Source organism: Hypanus sabinus, chromosome 2, assembly GCF_030144855.1.
Source record: "Hypanus sabinus isolate sHypSab1 chromosome 2, sHypSab1.hap1, whole genome shotgun sequence".
NCBI classification, from domain to species: Eukaryota; Metazoa; Chordata; class Chondrichthyes; order Myliobatiformes; family Dasyatidae; genus Hypanus; species Hypanus sabinus.
The window spans coordinates 206364783-206383866 of NC_082707.1; positions in this window are offsets into that span (position 1 = coordinate 206364783).

The window sequence follows — 19084 nt, forward strand, 5'->3', positions numbered from 1 at the left end:
CAGTCCTTCCAACCCTTCCAGCCCTTCCAACCCTTCCCAGTCCTTCCAGTCCTTCCAACCCTTCCAACCCTTCCAGCCCTTCCAACCCTTCCAACCCTTCCCAGTCCTTCCAACCCTTCCAGCCCTTCCAACCCTTCCCAGTCCTTCCAACCCTCCCAGTCCTTCCAACCCTTCCAGCCCTTCCAACCCTTCCCAGTCCTTCCAGTCCTTCCAACCCTTCCAACCCTTCCAACCCTTCCAGCCCTTCCAACCCTTCCAACCCTTCCATCCCTTCCCAGTCCTTCCAGTCCTTCCAACCCTTCCAACCTTTCCAGCCCTTCCAGCCCTTCCAGCCCTTCCAGTCCTTCCAACCCTTCCAACCCTTCCAGTCCTTCCAGTCCTTCCAGTCCTTCCAGCCCTTCCAGCCCTTCCAACCCTTCCAACCCTTCCAGTCCTTCCAACCCTTCCAGTCCTTCCAGTCCTTCCAGCCCTTCCAGCCCTTCCAACCCTTCCAACCCTTCCAGTCCTTCCAACCCTTCCAGTCCTTCCAACCCTTCCAGCCCTTCCAACCCTTCCCAGTCCTTCCAGTCCTTCCAACCTTTCCAACCCTTCCAACCTTTCCAGCCCTTCCAGCCCTTCCAGCCCTTCCAGCCCTTCCAACCCTTCCAACCCTTCCAGCCCTTCCAGTCCTTCCAGTCCTTCCAGTCCTTCCAACCCTTCCAGCCCTTCCAGTCCTTCCAGTCCTTCCAGCCCTTCCAGTCCTTCCAACCCTTCCAGCCCTGCCAGTCCTTTGAGTGGCACCAACTATCAATCCCTGGTTTAACCCACACGCAATCACAATACAATTTGCAGTGACCAATCAGCCTACCAACTGATACAACTTTGGAATGTGGGTGGAAACCAGAGCTCCTGGAGGAAACCCATGAAGTCACAGGGTGATCATGTAAAGTCCTTACAGATAGCAATGGCAATTGAACCCAGGTTACTGGTACAGTAAAGCATTGCGCTAACCATTATAATACCATACCTCTCCATGAGTGTGCATATCAAACTTGTGTGGCTGTGAGATCCTAACATACAACAGAATACTACACTGTACTCTAGCCCACGATGTTGTGACAGACTTTTTGCCTGCTCCAATATCAATCCAAGTTTTTCTCTACAAATAATCCGCAGCATTCTTCCATCCTTTTCGTTATCCATGAGTTCCTTAAACATCCCCAATGGATTTGCCTCTATCATCAGTCTGGCTGTTCATTCCACACACTTTCCACTCTGTGTGTGTAAGAACCCGTTGCAATGGTAGTGTGCCACTATTAAAACTCATCATTTTGGAGTTATGAGTTCAATTCCAGCATCCTCTGCAAGCAGTTTGTCCATCCTTCCCATGACCACATAGGTTTCCTCCCACAGACCAAGATACACCGGTTAGTAGGTTAAGTCATCATTTTAAACTGTCCTGTGATTAGGCTAGGGTTAAATTGGTGGGTTGCTGGTTGGCACGACTCATTGGGTTGGGAAGGCCCATTTCATGCTGTATCTCTAAATAAATAAATAAATAAGACCCACTTCTGATTTTCCTCTCAATCAACCTTAACATCATGTTCTCTCATATTAGCCATTTTCACTTTGGGAAAAGGTGCTGATTGTATCTTCTATTGATGCCTCTCAGCCTATGTCAAACTGATAGTGATCCTGTTGGTTGGACCACGGGAGACCTGCAGACTGCATCTGTGTGGATCATCCACTCCTGCGGGTGGAGCTCAGAGCAGCTGCGAGATCCAGCTGTTGAATTGTCCTACCCTGGCAGATGTGACCAAGAGTGTCACCCCGTCGCTCAGGCACCAGCGGGAAGCAGAGCGTTGCAAAGAAAACGAGACCCAGGAGGGGTTCCAAGTGTAGCTACAGAGCCCTGATCCTGGCCATACTGTCTGTCCGGAGTCACACTGACTTAACCCCACCCTGAGTCTGGAACTGGACAATGTCCATTGTACCCTTCACTCTCCGAGCCGGTGGGAATACCAGGAGAACGTATCCACATCCTGAGGCCCCAAAGCCACTGGTCCTGAAAGTGACCCCCACCCACCCAGATGGTGAAGCATCTGAAGAGCCTGAGACCACAGCATTGAGGCTGGAGGCTGTCCTCATTCACATCTATGGCACAGGGGATCCATGGACACCCACCAGCTTACAACTAGACGATGACAGGACCCTTAACACTTGGAGTCATAGATTTACGCAGCATGAGTACCTGTCCATGCTTTTTCACCATCCTGTCTACCTATGTCCCCACTTTCAGGGAGTTCAGTACTTGTACCCCTCGGTCTCTCTGTTCTACAACTCTGCCTGGGCCCTGTCATTTACTCTTGGTTCTGCACTGGTTTAACTTTCCAAAATCTATCACATTGTACTTGCCTCAGTTAAGTTCCACCTACCATTCCTCGGCCCACTTCCCAAGCTGGTCTTCATCTCATTATAAACTTAGAAAACCCTCACTTCCACCACACACCAGTTTTGGTGTCATCCACAAACTCAAATATTTGAACCTATGTTCCTCAGCAAATCATTAACACACGATGAACAACAGGTTACACATGACACCAACAAGACTGTTTATACCTCTAGACTTGGAAAGAGGGTGCAACGCTGCCTCAGTAGAAAAGGCGAGATGTTTCATGGTCTGCAGTTAGACATTGAGCACCATCTTCAGACAAGCAGTAATTATCCATATTTACCCAGGGATGACCCCCAAATACCAACAACTAATCCCTCCCAAAGACAGTTACTCTAATCATTGCCCCTGAAGGAATGGAAGGGATTAGTACTTCGTCTCACTGTTGCTGAAGTTCTGTCCATCCGGGAGTCTCTCCATGTTGTGTAGTTTCCCCCTTTCCCTTTTGATGTTGCCACTTAATTTCTACATCAGTCTCTCTTCTCCCCAGAGTTTCAATGTGGTAGATTAAGTTCAACTGGGTGCACAGTGACATCAGCGGTGGACTCCAGAATTGAGGTTCCCTGGTTCAAATCCAGTCAAGTTGTTCCCGAGTACGTCTTCCATCCATGCCGTGTTGGGTGTTGAGCTCGCAACTTGACCTCGTAAAATAAAGAAACTACTGAGAAATGTCTGTGTGAGGAGTTGCGCCTTGTAAGGCATGAAAATGCCCGATGTTGGCCTCTCAGGCCTGAGTTGACGTCATCATCAACATCAGATGAAGTTCTGGAAAGTCAGTTGAGTCAGGGATGTAGTCACACCAAGGATCAGGATGCTGAATCTAAGGAATAGGCCCTTCCTCCCATCATGGTGCTGCTGCACAGATCTTCCTGTTGTTCTCTGTCCTCTTCCTCCCCATCTCCAGCTTGTCCTCTCTCAGGGGCTTCACGTCCTCGACAGAACGTGTTCTCTTCCACATCCATTCCACTGTTAGACTTCCCAACAGAAGATACAGTTCGGGAAAAGTACTCGAGAGCACGATGAAATTCCATTGAAAAATTCCGGACTCCTGGATTTTCCCCATCAGCCTGTTATGATACTGCTAGGTTATAAGCTCAAATCCACCAGGTCCTGATTCAATTTGGGCCGTTTCATTGGGAACACCGGGCAGCAGGAACATCCAAGCACCAAATTTGTCATTTGGAGATTGAGCAGATCTCAACGCCACCATCCAAAGATCAGCCAAATCTGTAGCCCATAATGAGGCATTTTAATACATCATGTCTATACCAGCCTCCAGATCAGCAATCCATCCTTCACCCATGTTGAAGATGGTTGCTCTGCCTCTGGTCTCTAGGTGACCAGAGTTTAAGTCCTGTCACGATACTGCATCTCATTGTGATGTCACAGTGGACTTATGATGTCAGAGTTTGACCTCTTCCTGAATGACACTCCTCAACATTACATTTAGAAAAGCCTCGGTCATTGGCTGGGCACAATGATGTAATGAAGGTGAAAGGAATAACTTGTTTCCATGGTGACCTCAGGAGTAGTGGAGTTGGGATTGTTCAACCTCCTTCACTCTTGTTTGGGTTGAAGGATATGGGCAGAGAAATGGCAGATGGAGTTTAACTCAGATTGATGTGCGATGTTCCACATCAGTAGGGCAAAGGCAAGGAGGCTGTACATTGTTAAGGACAAGATCCTTAACAGTGTTGATGAACAGAAAGATCTTGGGGTCCAAATTCATAGCTGTATGAAAGTAGCTACACGGGTTGATAAGGTAGCAAAGAAGGCTTAAGGCATGCTTTCCTTTATTAGTCGAGGCAATGAGTTCAAAAGTCAGGAGGTTATGCTGCAGCTTTATAAACTCCATTGAGGCTAAACCTGAAGCATTGCATACAGTTCTGGTCACCCCACTGTAGGAAGGATGTTGAGGCTTTGGAGAAGGTGCAGAAGAAGTTTACCTGAATATACCTGGTGCTCCCCTCCCCCTTTCTTTCTCCCTAGGCCTCCTGTCCCATGATCCTTTCCCTTCTCCAGCTCTGTACCCCTTTTGCCAATCACCTTTCCGGCTCTCAGCTTCACTCCACCCTCTTCGGCCTTCTCCTATCATTTCGAATTTTCCCTCCCCCTCCTATTTTCAAATCTCTTACTATCTTTCCTTTCAGTTTGTCCTGATGAAGGGTCTCGGTCCAAAACGTCGACAGTGCTTCTCCTTATAGGTGCTACCTGGCCTGCTGTATTCCACCAGCATTTTGTGTGTGTTGTTTGAATTTCCAGCATCTGCAGATTTCCTCGTGCTTACCTGGATGTTGCCTGGTTTAGAGGGCGTGCGCTATCACGAGAGGCCGGGTAAACTTGAGTTGCTTTCTCTAGAGCATCAGGAGCTGAGGGGAGATCTGATTGAGGCTTACACGATTATGAGAGGCTTAGAGTGGACAGACAGTATCTGTTTCCCAGGGCTGAAACATCCAGTGCCAGAGGGCATGCTTTAATCAGAGTGATGGATGCCTGGAATGTGCTGCATGTTATGGAGGTAGAGTCATATACATTGAAGGCTTTTAAGAGATAGGCACGTACACAAGATGGAGGATATGGAAATTGTGTAGGTAGGAGATTTGGGTGTTTTTTGATTTACTTTCTAGCTGGTTTTGCACAATATTCTGGGCGGAATGGCCTGTCCCTGTGCTGTACTAAAGGACATTCAGTCCTAAAATGGTGCAGGGAAACAAGGAAATGGCTCAGACATTGTACAAAATATTTTAATTATTCATCCTAATTTAATCTTAAAGAATTAGGAAATAAAATTGAATATTGGAGGGAGAAACATGAATGAATCATGAAAGTGACATTTGCAAAGTCTTCTCTTTAACACTGCCCCACTCCTTGTGGTCCCCTGGAAAGCACTGATGACTTTCTGTGAACACTGTTGCAGATGTCATACAACTCGCAGTCATTGCTTCCAAACTTTGCCCTATCCAGGAGCACTGCCTGTAAATACTGTCCCATTTGTCAGTGTCACATTCTGGTGTACACTTTCACTCATGAGTGAATGTAGCATATGAATCTACCTCCTCTATTCCAACGGACAGTTACCTCCAGACCTTAAATAACTGAAGTGTAAAATTATATTTCCTTTCATCACTCAATTCCAGCCCTTCCAGGTTTTCCAATTCACACACAGGACCAAAGTCCTTTATCTCTGGAAACATTTCAGTGACATTTTTCTGCTACCATTCTAGAGTCAAAGTTTCTTTTCTGAAACATTGCCCCAATACAGAAACAGTTCTGGAGCTCTGACAACCAGATTTCATCGTGAACACAGGTGCTCCCTGTTGGAGTTTGTGAATTCTCCCTGTGACCATGTGGAATTTCTCCAGTTCCTCTGAATTGTCACTCCCCAAAGTTGTGATTTTGTGGGATAATTAACCACTTTAAATTGCTCCTTATTGATGTTGGTTCACAGGAAAATTATTTAAGGAGTTATATGAAAAGGAATAGGTTACAGGGAAATAGATGTGGGATTGAGATCGTCTTCGAGCTTTCATGGTCAAGTTCAAAGGACCATACGACATAGGAACAAAATCAGGCCAAATGGCCAATTACGTCTGCTCCGCCATTCCATCATGGCTGATTTATTATCGCCTTCAAACCCAGTCTGCTGCCTTCTCCCCATAATCTTTGACAGCCTTATTAATCAAGAATCTGTCCACCTCCACTTTAAATATACCCAATGTCTTGACCTCCACAACCATCTGTAACAATGATTTCCACAGATTTGCCACCCTCTGGCTAAAGCAATTCCTCTTCATCTCTGAGACCTATAGACTTGCCTGGTATCGGAAACATCCTCTTCACAGCCACTCTATCTTTCAATATTGGGTTTCAATGAGATTAATGGGAGGAGGACAGCAGCTGATTTGTTCTCAGAAACAACACTAGGACTGAGAGCACATCATCAGTTCTGTAGGCTCTCACTGAGGATAATTATTGGAGAGAAGTGCTTTTCAGTTCCTCAGAATGGTGCTATACAGTCACTTACGTCCAGTTAAGAGGTCAGGAAGGCTGGTTTAGCATCTTCTCTGAAACTGGATACTTTAGTTATGATCTTAGTTCATCAATAATGAATAATGTAAAAATGTAATAATTCCACAACAGCAACAAACCCTGATCTCTACAGTTCAACAACACAATGACCACATTGCACTGTCTTTTTGTTCTATTTGTTTTCGTTCTTGCTATATTTATGTGTAATACATGCTAATGTGAATGCTGCTTGTCTGATCTTTGTGCCTGTGATGCTGCTACAAGGAAGTTTTTCAGTGCACCTGTGCACATGTGTTCTTGTGCAGGTGGCAACAAGCTTACTTCGACTTTGACCATGGAAGACAGGAGAGGCTGCTCTTTACAGGGGTGAAGCTGAGCCACCAGAATTACGAGAAATTGCCACTCAGTGTCTTGAACCTGCTTAATACACTTATGACTGTTAAGATTGCAACACCAACTATGCATGCTAGTCTCCCATTGTAATCATTCACCTTTTCATTTAACAATATTCTATCTGTTTCTAAAATTATTCAAATACTTCCTTCTTCTACCATGGAAAAAACAAGTTACCCCATCTCTACTTTCATTTCTAGATCAAAATCAATTCCAGAATCGGGTTTCTTGTCACTGACTTATGCCACAAAATTTGCTGTTTTTGGCAGCAGTACACTACAAAGTCATAAAATTATTATAAATTACAAAAAGCAGAATAATGATGTACTGTTCATGGGTGCACGGACCATTCTGAAATCTCCCACAATCTTGCGTGATTCTCCCACAAAAGAGCAAACCTTATTTCCACATTCACTCTGTCAAGATCCCTGAGCATTTTAACTGTAAGGGCTGGATAATGAGCACTTACTAACGACATCAACCTGTAGCATCAACACAATCAAGAATACATATCGGAACTAATAATGAAGGCAGTTCAGGAGCCTGAAGAAACACACTCAACAATTTAGAAAGAGCACATGTCAAAATTGCAATCCTGTTTAGGATTTGTCAATTAGTACCACAGGTTCCTGCCCAACCTGGCTACTGTGCTCCACCCCTTGAACTCATTACAACAGATCAGGAAGAAATGGCAATGGACAATGCAGTGAGAGATGACTTTCCAAAACACAATGGAAATAGCGACGTCAGACACGGTACTCACTCATTATGATCCACGTTGTCCAGTGTGGAGATCGTTGAGTGTTTCAGCACTCTACAGACTCCGAGGGGATTCCGGGAGGCAGAGGGAGCATGCAGGAACCTTTCGGGGAGAAAGCTGCAAGACTCCATTTTTCCCATTAAAGCTTCCATTGTTTGCTGATTAAAACGATGAGGGAGATTGAAATGCCGGTTGCCTGTCTTTTTATCATTGGCGGATCGCTCTACTGCGGAGAGGGACAATGTTGCCCTGCCTTTTCTGCGTTTAGGGTATGGACCTGTTTTCACTCTTATGTTTCTTTAGTATTCTGTGTTTTTCACCTGATCTGTCTCATTTTTTGTGAGTGGAGGAGGGGGATTTGGGAGTTGATGTGCTGGTTCCTTTTTTGTGTGGGAGAGGAGGGATTTGGGGTTTGATGATCGTGCTGCTGTTATTTTCCTTCTTGGGTTCCTTGCTATCTGGAGGAGAAGAATTTCAGAGTTGCACACTTTGGTAATAAGTGAACCTTTGAGCCTTTGAAACTTGCCTGTGATGCCTCATCTTATGGTGCAGTCACGTCACATGTTATGAGTGATGGAAGTGGATGCCTCATAGCTTATGCATCACATTCTCGTATTGCTGCAGAGAAACATGACACACAAATGGACAGAGAGTCCTTGAGTCTGCTTTGGGGTGTAAAATATTTCAACCAGGACTTGTATGGGAGAGGGGTCACGCTCGATACTGATCATCAATCACTTGTGTCCATTTTCAATCTACAGAAGGACTTTCCAATAACAGCAGCATGAATGCAGAGTTGGGCTCTGTTTCTTGGAGGACAGTATTGTCAGTTCAAACTCAAGAGGACAACTAATCGTGGAACTGCTGATGGTTTGTCTGTTTATCCTTGGAAAAGGAAATACCTGAAAAATTTATGAAAACAGGACACTTCCCTTGACGTATTCTCCCTAACATAAATCAAAAGTTTCCCTATTACAACAGAGGTGATCCAAAGGGAAACCAGAATAGACTCCACATTGTCTCAGGTCTTCATGGCCACACAAAATGCCTGGAATGTGCAGCAGAGATCCCAGATCTCCCATTCTTATCAGCACCAGGATGAACTTGTCCATGACAGGGGTTACTTTATGTGGGAATTGAGAGCTAAAGTGTTGGAGGTGCGATGGGCCAGTCATCTAGTCATGGTCATAATGAAAGCATTGGCTCAAAGCTTTGTCTGGTAGCCTGGGGTCGATCATCAGATCAAGCAGCTTGCTTGATTTGGATGCTGTTTTGGATGCAAATGCATCCAGAAGATGCCAAAAGCATCTTGAAGGAGAAAGAAGAAAGAGCAGCAAATTCAGACATTGGAGGTGCAAAGGGACTTCTGAGTCCTTATGCAGGATTTCTTAAAGGTTAACTTGCAGGTTGAGTCGGTGGTGAGGAAGGCCAGAGGACTAGAAGGATGTAATGCTAAGGCTTTATAAGGCATTACCAAGCCCTCACTTGGAGAATTGTGAGCAGTTTCAGGCAGATTATCTAAGAAAGGATGTGCTGGCTTTGGAGAGAGTCCAGAGAAGGTTTACAAGAAAAATTCCAGGAATTAACATATGAGGAGTGTTTGATGGCTCTAGGCTGTATTCGCTGGAGTTTTAAAGATTGAGGGGGCATCTCATTTAAACCTATTGAATGTTAAAAGGCCTAGATAGAGTAGATTTGGAAAGGATATTTTCCTGTAGTAGTGGAGTCTAGGGTCAGAGGGTGCAGCCTAGGAATACAAGAACATCCCTTTAGAACTGAGTTAAGGAGGCAGCTCTTTAGCCAGATGAGATGAAACTATGGAATTTGTTTCCACAGGCGGCTATTGGTATATTTAAAGCAGAGGTTGATAAGTTCTTAATGAGTAAAAACATCAAAATTTACGGGGGAAAGGCAGGAGGTAAATCACCCATGATGGAACAGCACTTGATGGGCTGGATGGCCTAATTCTTCTCCTGTGTCTTATAGTCCATTTCTTATTGTAACTTACAGTAATTTTTATGTTGAACTGTACTGCTGCCTTAAAACAACAAATTTCACGACAAATACCAGTGATAATAAACCTGATTTTGATTCTGATCTTGGCTGGCTGTCGAGAACACCGACTAGTCTACCAACTTAAAGCACTCATGTAGTAGCTCATCTGTTTCCTCAGAGCAGCACTGTATGAGGGGATCCTTACGTACCAGCTTCTGTCTGTGTCCAGGGAGTGGTAGATTCCATGGGGTCCATGAACTCAGTTGGGAAAAAATTTACATCTGTATTTTCAGTAACATCTAACTGAAATTCAGCATTTCCTTAAGTTTTGAACATAGGCAACAAACCACAGTAGCACTAGCAGTACCTATGGCTTAGTCACAAAAAGAAATCACAGATATTTTCACTTCACATTACAGTTGCTACAAATATCTCAAAGTATTGTTTACGGCACACTCATCACTACTTCAAAATTACAGTAGCTATTAGGCCCACCGCTAGATTGCACGTGACCACAGTCTTCCTACACTTTTAAACTGAGCTATAGAAACTTTAATTCCATTTGCAACAACATATCTTCACGAATCAGAATTTTCAACACTTGTAATCATTAAAACAAATAATCAAAATTAATTGGATGTCTAACATAACGTGCACATAGCTTTGTCAACGGCCGCTCACCATTTTATTGCAACACACACAAATTGCTGGAGGAACTAAGTAGGTCAAGGCAGAATCTGTGGAAATGAGTAAATAGTCGATGTTTCAGATCGAGACCCTTTTTTCAGGACCGAAAAGCAAGGGGGGAGATGCCAGAATAAAAAGATGGGAGGAGGGGAAAGGAACACGCTAGAAGGTGATAGGTGAATCCAGTTGGGTGGGAAAGGTCAAGGGCTGGAGAGGAAGGAATCTGATTAGGTGAGGAGAATGGAACAGAGGAGAAAGGGATGGAAGAGCGGACCCCGGGGGAAGTGATAGGTAGGTAAGAGGCCAGAGTGGGGAATAGAAGAAGAGGGCTGGGGAAGGTAATTCTTTTTTAACAGATGGAGAAATCAATTACCATGCTATCAGGCTGGAAGCTACCCAGATGGAATATAAGGTGTTGTTTCTACACCTTGAGGGCAACCTCAATTCCAGCATCTGCAGACTTTCTCATGTTTAGACCCACAGTTTAATGTTCTTATTCAAACTAAGCAATAACAGCCTTCATTCTGATACATCTTTAAAAAGTAAAATTTAATTTTAATTTGCCTATATTTTAAATGTATAGATTTATTAATTCATGCATTTATAAACATAGAACATAGAACATAGAATAGTACATCACAGTACAGGCCCTTTGGCCCACAATGTTGTGCTGACCCTCAAACCCTGCCTCCCATATAACCCCCCACCTTAAATTCCTCCATATACCTGTCTAGTAGTCTCTTAAATTTCACTAGTGTATCTGCCTCCACCACTGTCTCAGGCAGTGCATTCCACGCACCAACCACTCTCTGAGTGGAAAACCTTCCTCTAATATCCCCCTTGAACTTCCCTCCCCTTACCTTAAAGCCATGTCCTCTCGTACTGAGCAGTGGTGCCCTGGGGAAGAGGCGCTGGCTGTCCACTCTGTCTTTTCCTCTTAATATCTTGTACACCTCTATCATGTCTCCTCTCATCCTCCTCCTCTCCAAAGAGTAAAGCCCTAGCTCCTAGTAAAGCTCTAGTAAAGAAGCAAATAAATTACTCATTGGTTCATTCATTATGAGCCGTGTCATCTGACATTGGCAATCACAGTCTTTCATCTGTCTTCATTCTGAGAAGTTCGAAAAAGCTCTTCAAAATTTCCACCTGCCCATTCCTTGATGTAATCATGAATATCATGCGCTGTCGATCGCGACTTTTTCGTCCATCAGTTTTTCCTGTCACTGTGTGGTAAATGAGCTTTCCTTTCCTCAGTACAGTTCTTCAGTATAGTCCCTCATTACTGTATCACTATTTCATTTCTTTCATTTCTTTGCTACCTGTCATTGGTTGCTTTTGTATTTTATTTTATATATTTCAATACATTATTCTGAGAAGGTGTCCAAAGGCTTCACTGGACTGCTAAAGGGGTCCATGGCATAACAAAGATTAAAACCCCGGTGTAGATTGAAAGAAATGAGTCGATGAAACCAAGTCATGCCTTTTGCAACAAGTTGTGCAGGGGTGCCTGTGATATCCAATCCTGGCAGTCAACTTCTGGATGGTATGAGGCTTCCAGAATTCCTTTAGAAGATGGCTGCTGTCCATTATTAAGCATGACCTGGTGTTTAAAGATGCAATGGAAGTGCTGATGAAGCTTGAGGTTACACCATAGGAGTAGTACTTTGCAGAGGGAGAAAGACAAAACTCAGCAGTGGAAATGTCATCCATCTCTCAAGCCTTCCAATTTGATGTCCAGAAGACAGGCAAATGACAGGAGAAACCTTTTCATCTGGTCTTGTAGAATGGTGCACATGCAGGGGCTTCAATTTACAGCTTGCTGAAGCATTGTTACACAGCAGGAAGCAAGGATGTTATTTGACAGCTTCTCCTTGCTTGATAAAATAAGGCAAATGCACCATATGACCATCAGACATAGGATCAAAATTAGGCCATTCAGCCCATCTATTCAGCTCCACCATTCCATCATGGCTGATTTATTATCCCTCTCTACCTCCTTCTCCTCATAACCTTTAACACCCCAACTAATCAAGAACCAATCAATCTCTGTTTTAAGTGTTCTGAATAACTTGGTCTCTACAGCCGCCTATGGCAATGAACTCCACAGATTCACTATCTTATGGTTAATGGAATTCCTCCTCATCTCTGTTCTAAATGGACATCCTCTATTCTGAGGCTGTGTCCTCTGGTCCTAGACTCCTCCACTATAAGAAACATCCTCTCTACGTCCACTCTACCTGGACCTTTCAATATTCAAAAGTTTTCAATGAGATCTCCCCCATTCTTCTAAACTGCGGTGAGTACAGGCCCAGAGCCATCAAGCACTCCACATGCATTATCATGTTTTTCATTTTGAACCTCATCTGCTGTTTCTCAATGTCTAGTTTTAATTTGAATTAACTTTCTTCCATATTGACTTTCACGCTTTCCCCTTGACCATCAACATTTTATAATTCCACAGAGTTAGGAAATATGCTTTTGGGTCCAGAGTCCAAATTATTCATGTAAATGGAAAGCAGCAGTGGTCCTTCTCTGATTCTTGTGGACTTTCTGAGGTGCTTCACTTCAAACTCCCTTGTCCATTTGTCCTTCCCCACTGATTTCCCTTCTGGCGCTCAACATCGCAGGAGGTACCAGTGCTAGACCTGGCCCTACACCTCCTCTCTCACTACCACTCAGGGCCCAAAACGCTCCTTCCAGGTGAGATGACACTTCACCTGTGAGTCTGTTGGGGTCATTTACTGTGTACGGATATCCCAGTGTGGCTTCCTGGATATTGGTGAGACCTGACGTAGATTGGGAGACCACTTTGCCAAGCACCTACACTCCATCTGCCAGAAAATGTAAGATCTCCCTGTGGTCACCATTTTTAATGCTACTTCCCATCCCCATTCCCACATGGTAGTCCATGGCCTCCTCTACTGTCATGATGAGGGAACACTTAGGTTGGAGAAACCATACCTTATATTCCTTCTGGGTAGCCTCCAACATAATGGCATGAACATCAATTTCTCAAACTTTCAGTAATGCCTCTCCCTTTCACTATTTCCCATCCCCTTTTCTCTCTTACACTTTATCTCCGTGTTCGCCCATTGCCTCCCCCTGGTGATACTCCCCCCCCCCCATTTCTTTCTTCCATGGCCTTCTGTCTCTTTCATCAATCAAGCTCGCTATTTCATCCCTCCTCCTCCAGGTTTCCCCTATCACCTGTTGTTTCTCTGTCCCCTCCCCCCGCCTTTTAAATCTACTCAGCTTTTTTTTCTCCAGTCCTGCCAAAGGGTCTCGGCCCGAAACATCGACTCTGGTTTTTCCCATAGATGCTGCCTGTTGAGCTCCTCAAGCATTTTGTGTGTGTTGCTCTGATTTCCAGCACCTGCAAACTTTCTCTTGTTTCACTTCATACTTCTTGGATTGAATGCCATCTCCCATTATCCTGGGATGAATGCATACTGATCCATTTTCCAGTGGCTTTGTAGCTAAACAGCATGGCCGTACAACATCGAACATACACAACACTGTGGGTGTGACATTGCGTAGCATCCACGCCAAGATTTCCCCAAGCAATAAGGCCCATCCACACCCCCGTACACTAACCCACCCCTCCACAACCCCCTACCGCCACTGCTTTGTCATTTCTTGTCAGTCACCTTATGTTCAGACATGCCTGTGCCTAATGTCACTTTATGGAGATACAATCAATCAAAGTGTATAAGCTCTCTTAACGTGTTTTTTTTTATTATTGTGTTCTTTCTCCTAATGTGATTTTTCTGAGTTACTTCAGATGTGAAGCAACAATTATTTTATTCTCCTTTTCACAAGTACAGGAAATGACTCTAAACAATCTTGAACCCTGAATCTGTTCAATAAGTGGTGTATATATGAGCAAGTGTTTCATGTGGTACAGCATTGCTGCAACAGCCTCTGTTCTTTCTTTTAATTATTTCATTTTTGTTTGAGGGTTTCATCAACAACGTTTATTGTTAACTGATGAATGTCCTGGAATAAGGTCTCCTATTTCCTGCACCATTGTTGGACCTAAGTCACGTAGAGGGTAAATCAAGAGTGGATGATTGATTACTTTAAACATTCAAAACCACAGCAGCCATGTGATTAAAATGAACCCAGTTGTTCTAGAGCTTTCGCTCGACAAATAAAGTACAGAAAAATGCTGGAAAGATTTAGCAGTCAGTCAGCATCTACAGACAGAGAATTCTGTGCTTCAGGTCAAAGACACTTCATTGGAATTCAAATACTGTTTTCTTTTTTTATTTTGGATTTTTACGTTTCATTTTTATTACCAGTTTAGTTTTGTGTTCATTGAGAAGAAGATGAGAGACGTTGAGGGAACAGTAAAGAGTCAATGTGAATAATTACAGAGAAATAAAAGAAGATCAGACATAAAATTGATGAGCCAAAAGGCCGCATTACTCATGGTAAGAAATATCTTTGTTTCAAGAAATATATTATAAGAAATATCCTCTGAACAGTTTTCCAACATTTTCTACTTTTACATGATATTTCTAACATCTTCAGTCAGTTTTTGCTTTTAGGCAGAAATATATCTTCTCTACACATTCAACATTTCAGGAACAACTTCTTCCCCTCTGCATTCCAATTTCTGAATGGATATTGAACTCATGAAACTACCTCACTACTATTTCATTTCTAATTTTGCACTACCTATTTAATTTAACTTTTAATATTATTTATATACACACCTACTGTAATTCAGTAAGGGGAAGTAGCTGTTCCTGAAACATTTTTTTCTATTATGTATTGTATCATACTGTTGCTGCAAAGTTAACAAGTTTGGGTCAAATTTGACCCATTTGACATTTGACAGCAGTAAAAACACCCTAAATGCCTTTTTATTGCTGAAATTTGACGACTTTTCCTAAAGAGACCCAAAATGAGCGAAAATGAAAATATTTAAAACTTTTATACTTTTGTACAGGTGCTACAAATTTTTGTACATTGAGGTTGTTCGGGGTCAAATTTGACCCATATCTATTGAAGTGGATTTTGGATCTCTGAAACATTAATTAAGGATTAGTCACCCATTTATCAATGTCAGAGAGGCTATTTATACACTCTAAATAGATCTGTGGTTCAAAATTTGGTATAGGCACTTGTTATGAGGGGATTCTTGGGCCAGGTCAAAATTGACCCGGAACATACTGTGAAGGTATGGAATATGAACAGTATGTAAGGGTTAAGGAAAGGAACCAGAGAGTCAAGTGAACAACTGCACATAATAGTTACCATTTACACATTCACAGCTCATAAAAAATGAATCTCATCTGAATTTTAATTGTTAACTTGGCCATCAAGAACGCAGGCTTATAATTAGCCAATGCATTAGAAAACAAAGAATGTAATCTGGATTTTAAAATGAAAGACTATTGAAGCAAAGCCCAGCAGGTATTTATCACAGTGGGTTCCACATGTTCTGCATTGTTTCTGTTTATTCCTTACCCGATTTCTCTTCTTGTTTCAATATGTTCTTCTGAGAGGGTAGGAACATCAGTCGGCAGTTCCATGATTGGTGGCTGAGTGAGATAAGCAGCTTTCATTTTCTGTCCCTTGAGGTGTCACAGTCTGACATCACATGGTGCTCCGGCCTGTGAAACGGCCAAGAGCTGACAAAACTTCTGGCAGCTGTGGCAGGTAAACGTGTGTGAAAGGGTACCCTGGGGTTTCAATTCTCTTCACAGCTGTTCATCTACATGACTTATCCAGCTTATTTTCTCATTGTATTTTTTTTTTCAGAACTGGTAAATCTAATACCATAAAAAGGAATAAACTGTTTGCATTTCAGAAGTGTTCAAAGGCTCAGTCCTACATATTGGGTTAATTTTCATGGTAATATATTTAAATGTAGAAGTTTAAATGTTAAGCAAAAGTTCCCCTGCCTCTACTTGGCTTTTTCAAATTTGAAAAAGCTTCAGTGTTGTGAATCTATGGCAGTTTATTATCAGTATCAGTAGTAAGAGCATAAAATCATAAGATATACGAGCAGACTAGGCCATTTGGCCCATCGATTCTGCTCTGTCATTCAATCATGGGCTGATCCAATTCTTCCAGTCATCCCCACTCTCCTCCCTTCTCCCCATACCCTTTGATGCCCTGGCTAATCAAGAACCTATCTATCTCTGCCTTAAATGCACCCAATGAATTGGCCTCCACATCCACTCGTGGCAACAAATTCCACAGATTTATCACCCTCTGACTGAAGTAATTTCTCCGCATCTCTGTTCTAAATGGATGTCCCTCAATCCTGAAGTTGTGCCCTCTTGTCCTGGACTCCCCTACCATGGGAAATGACCTTGCCATATCTAATCTGTTCAGGCCTTTTAACATTTGGAATGTTTCTATGAGATCCCTCTTCATTCTCCTGAACTCCAGGGAATACAGCCCAAGAGCTGCCAGACGTTCCTCATGTGATAACCCTTTCATTCCTGGAATCATTCTCGTGAATCTTCTCTGAACCCTCTCCGAAGTCAGTGTATCCTTTCTAAAATAAGGAGGCCAAAACTGCACAGAATACTCCAATTCTGGTTTTACAAGTGCTATATAGAGCCTCAACATCATATTCCTGCTCTTATATTCTATACCTCTAGAAATGAATGCCAACATTGCATTGGCCTTCTTCACCACCGACTCAACCTGGACATTAACTTTTAGGGAATCCTCCACAAGGACTGCCAAGTGCCTTTGCATCTCTGCATTTTGAATTCTCTCCCTATCTAAGTAATAGTCTGCCCATTCATTTCTTCCACCAAGTGCATGATCATACACTTTCCAACATTGTATTTCATTTGCCACTTCTTTGTCCCTTCCCCTAAACTATCTAAGTCTCTCTGCAAGCATTCAAATATAACACTTCCAGTCCAGTGTTTGTTGCTTTCTGTTTTAACTGCAGCACATCTCTATTGCCCTGTAACTCATCCCATTGGCTGTGATTATGCCTCATTTCCTGCCTGGCTTTTCTAACATCTCTGGTGCACGCTATCTTTGTTTTATTTCTGTTTCCCCTCCTTCAGTCCTATCACTCTGGTTCCCATCCCCCTACCAGATTAGTTTAAACCCTCCTTAATAGCTCTATTAAACCTTCCTGCTAGGATACAGGACCCCTTTGGGTTCAGGTGTAACCCGTCCTTTTTGTACAGGTCGTACCACCCTCAGAAGAGACCCCAAAGATCCAGGAACCTAAAGCTTTGCCCCTACACCAGTTTTTCAGCTGCACATTAATATGCCTGAATATGCTATTCCTGCACTCGCTAGCACGTGGCACAGACAGCAATCCTGAGATTACTACCCAGAGGTCCTGCTTTTCAGCTTCCTACCCAACTCCCTGAATTCTCTCTTCACGACCTCCTCCCTTTTCTACCTATGTCATTGATACCAACATGTACCAAGACTACTGGCTATTCATCCCTCTCCCTTTAAAGTCCTCTGCTCCCAATCTGAGACATCCCGTACCCTGGTACCTGGGAGGCAACACACCATGTGGGTATCTCTATCGGGCAGACAGAACCTCCTGTCTGTTCCCCTCACTATGGAATCACCTATGACTACTGCCTTCCTCATATTGTTCTTTCCCTCCTGCAGCATGGACCCATGCTCAGTGCCAGAGACCCAATCGCTGCGGTCGTCCTCTAGTAGAATTAAATAATATTAATATTAATATAAGTAGCATTATATCACACAAAGTTTTGGGGCACAGTGGCAGCATAGCGGTTAGTGTAATGCTATTATACCTCCGGCCATTCTGGAGCTGTAAGTTCAATTCTGACAGCATTCTGTAAGGAGTTTATATGTTCCTTCCATCGTCTGGGCTTCCTCCAGGTTTCTGCTATGATCCAAAAACATACAAGTTGGTAGCTGAGTTGGTCAACGTAAGTTGTCCTGACACCAGGCTAGGTTTAAGTAGGTTGGTTGCTGGGTGGTGCGGCTCGTTGGGTCAGAAGGGCATTTCCCATGCTGTATCTCTGAATAAATACATAATTTTAATTTGCTTGCTTTAATCTCTAAAATATAGCCAGTAAAATTTCAGAGGATAGACACTAAAATACCATTTCTCCAGATAAAATCTAAAAGCAAAACAAGTTGCAAAAGCTGTCGGTGGTCTGGGTCCAGAGTACATCATAGAATTGTTCCGTTTTCCAGTCCTGCTCGAGCTCTCAGGTTTTCTTCCACCGGCCTCTTAAAGTTAAACAAATTTTCTCAAAAGATAATTATTAGGCCACATTTCTGAACTAAGCTCCAAAACTGTGGAACTTGGTACTATAATGGATACAGACTCAGTTGACACTTCCAAACAACAGCTCAAAACTTATTTATTTAACCTTGTTTTTAACTGACATCTTTACATCTTATTTAGATATCTGTACTTTATCCCATTGTAAGCACGTTGAACTACATCGTCTGTATGAAAAGTGCTATATAAGTAAATTATTATCATTATTATTATTATTATTACTATTTTTTTTTCTCAGCTCAAGATGGTAAAACCTGAGCCACAAGCATAGCCAAGCACATTAGTTTTTCAACTGCTAGGAACTTTCAGACTAATCTAGTGGAGTTTAGTATTGTAGCTTCCAGGAGATTTACATCAATATTTCTGTTTAGGCCGAATTGTTTAATGCTATTGTGTAGTAACTTTGGGTTGATACCAGTTGTAGGAATTACTATCAAGAAAAAGTATACCTTGTTCATGCTCCATAGTCTTTCAATTTCCCCTTTTAATTTTCTGCTGTTTTTCACTTACTGATTTCTGTAGGCTATGG